The sequence below is a fragment of the Canis lupus genome, chromosome 6 (genome assembly GCF_003254725.2).
Source record: "Canis lupus dingo isolate Sandy chromosome 6, ASM325472v2, whole genome shotgun sequence".
Classification (NCBI taxonomy): Eukaryota; Metazoa; Chordata; class Mammalia; order Carnivora; family Canidae; genus Canis; species Canis lupus.
In genome coordinates, this window is record NC_064248.1 from 15,091,838 (window position 1) to 15,100,513 (window position 8,676).

Below are 8,676 nucleotides of genomic sequence, written 5' to 3' on the forward strand. Positions count from 1 at the left end.
CCACACTGTCTCCTACAAGTGACTTTTATTTATGGTGTGAGACAGAAATCCAATTTCATTTTTTCCACACGAATAACTAATTGTCTCGGCAGCATTTGTTACGGGGCCTCCTCTTCCCCGAGCGGTCCTCCTCCGCCCACACCATCATAAATCAGGTTCCCGTGAACGGGCAGGTGCGCCTGGGGCTCGCTCCTCCCCCGGCCGTAGAGGTGCCCCAGCAGAGCCGTCTTAATTACCGGGCGACCTGCACTGTGACAACAGTGGCCACAAGATGTCGGGTGTGGGGGCAGGGGCTTCTGGTTTATTGCAATAACTTGTTGGTTGTATTTTATTTATTTATTCATGAGAGACACAGAGAGAGAGAGGCAGAGACACAGGCAGAGGGAGAAGCAGGCTCCATGCAGGGAGCCCGACGTGGGACTCGATCCCGGGTCTCCAGGATCAGGCCCAGGGCTGAAGGCAGCACTAAACCGCTGAGCCACCCGGGCTGCCCTGTTGTTATATTTTAAAGACAACATTTGTAGGGCCTGAGGGAGATGGGGTATGGGCAGCTGACAGGTGGAAGCTTTCTCTGGGGTGAGGACCTCTGGGTCCATCCCCGTTTTCCTAAGCGTTTTCCTAATGTAAATTTTTACTAAAGCATAAAAATATGAATAAACATGCACGAAGCATAAGGTGCAACTTGCTGGATTTTCCAGGCCCTCAGCACCCAGCATGAAACATCCTCCGAGGCATCCTCTGACCCTGACACCTGTCGCAGGGCGCCTCTTCCCCCGAGAAGCGGGCCCACTTCCGAACTTTATATAAACAAAACCAGACAGTGCGTGTTTCTCGGAGCCTGGCTCCTTCCACTCAGCGTCATGCCCATGACACATCCAACCATGATGCTGCGAGCGCTTTCCTTCCCCCAAGCTTCTTATTACAGGAAAACATTTAGCAGAGATGAAAGAATTGTACAGGAAACACATACACTCATCCCGTTGAATCAATGTTTCGGCACATCTGCTTTGTCACGTACTGTCCATCCATCCATCCATCTTCTTAACGCATCTCGGAGGGAGTCACCGGCATCGATGCTTCAGCATCTGTAAGATCAGCTGCACCCTATGCTGGGGTTGGTTTTCCTTTGACGTAAAAGGAACAAATGAGATGTAAAAACCTTCGGTGACAAATGACACATGTGTAACCCAAACCCCCAACAACGTGCAGAACATTCCAGAACATTCCCTCATCTCCTTTTTTAAAAAGATTTACTTATTCGTGAGAGAGTCAGAGACACAGGCAGAGGGAGAAGCGGGCTCCTCGCAGGGAGCCCGATGCAGGACTCGATCCTGGATCCTGGGATCATGCTCTGAGCCGAAGGCGGATGCTCAGCCGCTGAGCCCCCGGGACGTCCTCCCTGGTCCCCTTCTAAATGAGTGCTCACGTCTTCCCGCAAGAGGCCATCCATGGCTCTTCTGTTTCCTCTGGCTTCGTCAGGATGTGCCATGGTCGCGGGAGCTCACGGTGTGCGCTGTGGTGACTCCACCCGCGGACACGCGGCGGTTAACACGTCCCTCACCTGGTGACAGCAGGGAGATCCCGGCCAGGCTCCCCCGACCCGGGACTGTGCCGATGTTGTGGTTTTCAGACGGAGGGTGTGCGGCGACCCTGCGCTGAGCCCGCCTGCCGGCACCGCTTTCCCAACGGCACCTGTTCCCTTGGTGTCTCTGAGTCACACTCGGTGACTCTCACAGCGTTTCCAACGACTTCATTACTCACGCATTTGTCACAGTGGCCGGTGGCCAGTGACTGACTCACTGACGGCTCAGACGATGGTTCACATTTTCTAGCAGAAAGGATTTTTTAATTAAAATACGTACATAGTGCTTTTAGACCTAATGCCACCGCACACCTGCTAGACACCGTGTCACGTAGACACAGCTCCGCCACGCCCCAGAAACCAGAGCGCTGCCGGGGCTCCCTTTGTGGCGCGTGGGCTCTGCGGCGACCCCGCGGTGCGCCTGGGTCCCGTCGCCCTCCGTCATTACCACAGACGGCCCCGCGGTGTGGGTGGGCGGCGGCTCCTCCATGCCTCGGTGGCAGGAGGTGGGGTTGTTTCCGGTGCCGGGCTCCGAGGTGAGGACGCCGTGTAGACCTCTGGCCCGTGCCGTTGGGAGAGCGGATGGGGCATTTCCGAGGGCGCACGCCAGCAGCAGAACGGCCAAGTCAAGGTACGGGGGATGCCGCCGAGCAGCGCCCACAGGGTGCAGCCACCTGCACTCCACGGACAGCGAGCGTCCTGGTGGCTCCACATCCCCAGTGACGTGCGGCACCTGCTCACCTTTCCAGCCACGCTCACGGGTGGTATCTCACTGCAGCTGTAATTTGTGTTTTCCCGGCAAGAAAGGAGGCTGACGCCGTGCAGCTGTCCTGGCCACTCTCGTGGCCACTCTGGCCTGGGGGGCAGCACGCCCCTCCCCACGTCCCGCCTCCAGGCCGGGTGGGCTCGGCTACTGGCTGCTCCTGGGGGGCCTGGCGGGGTTGCACAGCAGCTCTGCCCTCTGCGGGCGGGAGGCCAGAGGGGGCCTTTCTCCCACGCTCGCTCCGAGAACCGGGTAGACGCATGGAGCTGAGACTGTCAGGGATCGAGGCGCCCAGGACAGGACCCCCACCCCTGGCCTCACACTGCCTCCGCCCTCAGCCCCCTTTGTTGTTGTGTTAATGTTGAACCAACCTTTCATTCCTGGAATAACCCTACTGCTCACGACGTACCATCCGTTCTAGGCATTTCTGGGTTCAATTTGCTACTCTTTAAGAAGTGTTTTGGGCCTGTGTAAATGAGGCATGAAACGTCCACTTCTTGTGGCTTTTTTACCTGATGTTGGCGTCTGTCAGGCTGGCCTCGCGAGCCAAGTGCGGCCACTCCTCTGCTCCTGCAGGTGCCGTGCGTGCTGGGCGCCGCCGTGGTGGGACGTGCCAGGGAGGCCGCTGGACCTGGAGGCTTGCTCCTCGCTGGACGTGGGACCACGGCCCTGGGCCTCCGGTGGCAGGATGCGTGAGCGCAGGCTTGTGAGAAACAGTCCTGGACCCGGGCCTCGGGCTGGTGATCTTGGTCTTGGATGATTTCCCCACCTCTGCAGGCTAAAGATGCATTCATTTCATTGATCTTTTCAATAAAATGAAAGAACTGGGTTTTGGTTTCGCTGATTTTCCTGTTGCTGTTCTTTTCTACCCGGTGTGGCCCTGCCCTTTGTCCGTTATCCATTCTCCATCCTGCACTTTAGGTTCATTTGGCCTCATTTCTTGAGTTCTGATCTGGATCCCATTGGAGAGACCACACAGAGTTTAAGCAGAGTGGGCAGGAAGCATGCAGAGAGGTGGGAGGACTGGGAGGGTGCCCCGGGGCTCAGAGAGCATAGACAGGCCTGGAGGGGTGGGGGGGTCCAGCAGCAGAGGGGTGGGGTGGGTGGGGGTGGGGGAAGGCCAGCCAGGGAGGCTGTGAATGTGGTCGGAGTGCAGCTGGAGAGGCTCCATGGGCAGCAGCCTCACACACCTCCACCATCCCCCCACGCCCCATGGCTTCCTCTCTGAACCCCCTCCACCACCACCAGCACCGCCAGGCCCCTTCACCTGCCCTCGCCTTCACCAAGGTCTGGAAATTTCCAGGCATCAAGCTCAAGGAGGCAAACATAAGAAAAGTTAGAGGAAATCTGAGCACATTGTTAACAGGATTTACTTAAGACACAAATACGTTCCAAATTGTTTTTCATTCAAACGAGAACACGCCTTTTAGGTCCCACACAACCTTTAGAAAGATTGATACTATATTGAAACACAACTAAAAAAAATCAATATTTATGATACCACACCCTCCAACTGCAATGCAGCGTGACTTGTAATTAATAAGCATTTTATGACAAAGCTTGTAAAATATTCTCCTAAACAAGTCCAGTCAAGGAGGAAATCAAACACTTAACTCTGTCAGAACGGAGGGAATGGTTGGTATTTAAGCAGGAGATTCAGCGAGACCTCCAGAAGGAAAACAGCATCAAACATTCCCATTATTTAATGAGAAATAATAAAAGCCAAGAATTTAGACGTCAAACACACCTGAAAGGAAAACAGGAAGAAATGAAGATAGAACTTAGGTAAAAGCCACGTTGTCAGGTGTGTAAACTCTAAGGCTCCTGAAGCCACATCGACGCTGATGGCGAGCAGGGCGTGCGTCTCAGGGAAGCACCCCCCCCCCCCGCCCCCCGTGGTTCTCGCGCTGCTCCCCGGGAGCACCACGTCGGAGGCAGCGAGGCCGCTTCATTGAAACCCACAGTGTGGCAACCCCGGTGTGCGTGAGGGAGCGCCGTCCTGCAGTGCTCCAGGTACCAGGGTGGACGTGCGCCCCGCATGACCCCTGCACCGCTTGGTGCCACCTGCAAACCTTGGGCGACACCCCGATGGCTGGAATCAGAAACTGCTGGGGGGACCCAGCAATCTGGTGTCACAAGTGCTCCAGGAGATTCTGATGTGAGCCAAGGTTTGAGAAGTGGAGGACCTGAGGTCCTGGGGTTGCTCCCCACAGAGCCGTCTCAGGTAGATCCTGCCTGGGAGCAGGCAAGTGTGAATGAAGAGAGGAAGCTGAGTCGGGGTGTTAGGGCAGGTGCTGAAGCTGCAGGGGCCCCAGGGCAAAGGCAGCTGTACCATTCTTCTGTGCCCGGCCTGGGGACACAAGTGAGTGGGGTCAGAGACCCCCCCAGCTTCATCCCGGGACTCAGGACAGGCCATACTCTCATAGACAGTGAAGTAGAGAATATTTCCACCCTTGGCGAGGAAATTGTCTCAGCTCTAGTCCTACGGAAAGTTTTTTTTTTTTTTTAAGATTGTATTTATTTGTTCATGAGAGACACAGAGAGAGAGAGAGACAGAGACAGAGACATAGGCAGAGGGAGAAGCAGGCTCCCTGAGGGGAACCTGATGCAGGATTTGATCCCAGGACCCTGGGATCACACCCTGAGCTGAAGGCAGACACTCAACCACTGAGCCACCCACGTGCCCCAAGTTTGGCTTTTTTAAAACTCCCTGGGGAATGTGTGGCTCTGATTAGTCCTGATACGGGTTTGGAAACTGAATTTTACACTCTGCACGATCCAGAGAATGCCTAGGCAGGAATTATCATTCGAAGCGAACTGTACTGCCCCAGGTGTCTGCCCGAAGCAAACACACATTTCTCATCCCAGACCTCAGAGAATTCCCAGGGTCAAGGTCAAACATATTTATTTATAGATTTATGTAAAACACACATACGCAGGAAATGTTTTCTTAAATCACAAAACCTACAAGAAAGGAAGGCAACGTGCAAACGACCTCCCCAGATAACGAACCGAACTAAGTCGGTAAAGACTCTGGATATTGGACTTAGCAAAAGCAGGGGGTAAAACAAACATGTTTAAAGACGCAAAATAAGGAAGTGAACGCAAAAGGGTGAGAGGATATAAAAACTGAGTAAGAAAGGAACAAAATAGGACAAATATGCACGTGAGCAAAATTTTAAATCCTTAGAAAGAGTGCACCGCAGATAAACACGGCTGGGGGCGGCAGGGATGAGAAAGTGGTGGAGGGGAAAGCAGCCTGAAGAAGGAGCCCTGGAGCAGAGCGGGGGGCCGGGCACGCAGGGGGTGCGGTGCGAGTGGGGAATGCTGGTCTGTCCTGATATGGATTTGGAAACCTCTGGAAGGGGTCGTGGCTGAGAGTTTCCCAGAGCTGAGGATAGACCCTGTTTCCAAATGATGATGCAGGACCAACAGGAATCGGTCCAGACCCTAGTCCTGGGGAGACCGCAGGACACAGGGAAGGTGTCGCCAGAGGCGGGCCAGGCCACCCACATGCTCTGGGGAACAGACTTCTAAGAGCTGAGAAGGGATGCGGAGAAGCTAAAGGAAACTGCTCTCCAAGTTCAGGGGGAATGTAACTGTTGCCGAAAACTGTGGAATTAAATTCCCAACAAAACCGTCGTTCAAAAGTGAAGAAGCAGCATGACTCCAAGAGGTCTGGGATGCTGGAGGACCGGCAGCTACGGAACATGGTGAATGGACAGATGCCGGGATCAACTAGGATGGAGCCACCTCAGCGTGAGCTGCACAGATGCAGCCGCACAAGCCATGGTGGCTACGTTGACTTCATGGGGTTGGAAGACCCCCCAAAGCACTGACTGGACTCAGCCACAGCAAGGCCGCGTGGGCCAGCGGGGCCGAAGTGCCCATTGAAGCATCACCAAGTTCCCAAATATGGTGTTTGGGGAGGGGGACAACACTGGTTAATTTTATGTTCTGTTAAATCCGTGTGCGTTTCTAAGAATAACCACAGAAAGGATACATGTTTGATGGACAAGCCAATAGAGGGGAGGAAGGAAGGAGGGAGGGAGGGACGGAGAGGAAGGAGAGGAGGGAGAGGGGGAAAACCTCTCAACCAGACAATGAAAAGATAGAATCTGTGGAAAAGTGACAAGGACAAAGCATTAAATGAAATAAAATGGAAGAAGTCCATCAGAATATCCACGACAATGGGATGCCTTGGTGGCTCAGTAGTTGAGCCTTTGGCTCAGGGTGTGATCCTGGGGTCCCAGGATCGAGTCCCACGTCGGGCTCCCCACATGGAGCCTGCTTCCGCCTTGGCCTGTGTCTCTGCCTCTCTCTGTGTGTCTCATGAATAAATAAATAAAATAAAATAAAATAAAATAAAATAAAATAAAATAAAATAAAAAGAATATCCACAATCAGTGTAGTCTTCCAATCAGAAGACATGTGACTCAGCTGCACATACTCTGGTCGAGGATGCTCAGGAGAGACCCGCCTGAAACTTTACTACGGAGGGAGGCTGGAAATAAAGGGAAGGTAACGAATATTCTCATCAAAGTTCAGAAAGCTTTGGCAGGAACAAGAAGAGTCACGATTGCATGATACGGTTTCAATTTAATACAATATATAATAATCCTGACCTTGTGTGTGCCTTTGAGCACGGGTAACTTGAAACTGTAGAGAAAACAAGGCACAGAACTGCAGGAAACAGGTGGCACCGGCCCCAGCCCGCTGCGCCATGCACGTACACTCCCTCAGTAACAGAACCGGCAGGTAAACCTCGGGGAGGATGACAAAGATTTGAGCAACAGAAGTAACAAATCTGACCTGGGAGATATTTATAGCGCTCTGCGGGCAATACCCAGAGAAGGCGCTTTCTTCTTGCACGCACAGGGCACCTTATGAGCGTGACTGCGTGTTTGCCATGAATCAGCTCTCAACAGACAGAAGGACCTGCGGCATGGAGAAAGCGCTCTCTGAAGAGCAGACAAACAGATTTGGGATTAAACCATGAAAGACACCCTACAACCCCAAAATCTTAATCTGGACATTTAAACACATACTTCTTTGATTTTTTAAAAGATTTTATTTATTTATTCATGAGAGACACAGAGAGAAAGGCAGAAACATGGGCAGGGGGAGAAGCAGACTCCCTGCGGGGAGCTTGATGTGGGACTTGATCCCAGGACCTCAGGATCACAACCTGAGCTGAAGGCAGACGCTCAACCACTGAGCCACCCAGGTGCCCCTAAACACATACTTGTAATTACTCATGAGTAAAATGTCTCACCAAGGAAATTTAAAAAATACTAGGGCCGTTTGGGTGGCACAGTCAGGTGGGTGTCTGACTCTTGATTTCCACTCAGAGCGTGATCTCGGGGTCGTGGAGTCAAGCTCAGGAAGGAATCTGCATGAAGTTCCCTCCCTCTGCCCCTCCCCTTGCTCACGTTCTCTCTAAATAAATAAAAATCTTTAAAAAAAAATACTGAAGACCAAATAATAATGAAAATACAAAAAAAAAAAAGATAATGAAATACCATTGGGTAGTTGGAGGGCGATTTATAATCACGAATGCATATGTTAGGAGAAAAATCAAAACCAGAAGCTATGAGTAACCTAACTTAAAAAGTTAGAATAAGAACAACACAGTGAATCCAAAGAACACAGAGGGAAAAACAGAAAGATAAAACCAGAAATGGATGAACTGGACAGTGAAGGTATATAGGGGGGAGGGGGGCAAAAATAAAGCTGGATTTTTGAGAAGTCTAAGAGCTGGCACCTCTAGTAACACCGATCAATTTTCTAATAGGAAACAAATAAAAGTATTAGGATTGGAAAAGTGGACGCGGCTGCAGATGACAGGACAGATTTGAAAGTCAATGAAGGAGTATCACCAACATCTTTTTGCTATAAATTTGAACATATACATGAAATACACAGGTTCCCAGGAAAATACAAAGCTGCAACCCGAGTGGTACAATAACAGCAGCAAAAACTTCATCGGTGTTTTAGAAATCTTCCCATAATAGGAAAACTAGGCCGGGCAAGTTCTAGCAAGGCTTATTCAAGGCACAGGTGATTCCAATCTTATTCAGAGTCTTCCGGAAAAGAGAACATTCCCGAGCTATTTCTGTGAGGATTAGAAAATCTTTATGCCCAACTCGATGACGACGGCAAGAGAAAGGATACATAGTGGCAGTCTTCAATAAATACATATGCAAAATCCTGAAAATGTTTTTTTGCAAACCATCTTACTAGCATGAAACATCTATATAACACGTTATCACCCCATTTGCTTCATCCCCGGGCTGATAGAGCGCTTTACCATGACAGAGTGCTTTACTAT

At 51.4% G+C, this 8,676-nt stretch overlaps 2 long non-coding RNA genes across 2 annotated transcripts; one reads left to right on the forward strand and one right to left on the reverse strand.

Annotated features, from left to right (window-relative positions):
• Positions 1 to 314: 314 nt before the first annotated feature.
• Positions 315 to 1,563, reverse strand: LOC125755254 (uncharacterized). Its single transcript, XR_007411178.1, has 2 exons — positions 1,427 to 1,563; positions 315 to 1,124 (listed from the first exon to the last, which is right to left on the reverse strand). It is a non-coding gene; the product is annotated as an uncharacterized LOC125755254 (long non-coding RNA).
• Positions 1,564 to 2,073: 510 nt separating this feature from the next.
• Positions 2,074 to 3,174, forward strand: LOC125755253 (uncharacterized). The gene is made up of 2 exons (XR_007411177.1): positions 2,074 to 2,213; positions 2,922 to 3,174. It is a non-coding gene; the product is annotated as an uncharacterized LOC125755253 (long non-coding RNA).
• Positions 3,175 to 8,676: the final 5,502 nt, after the last annotated feature.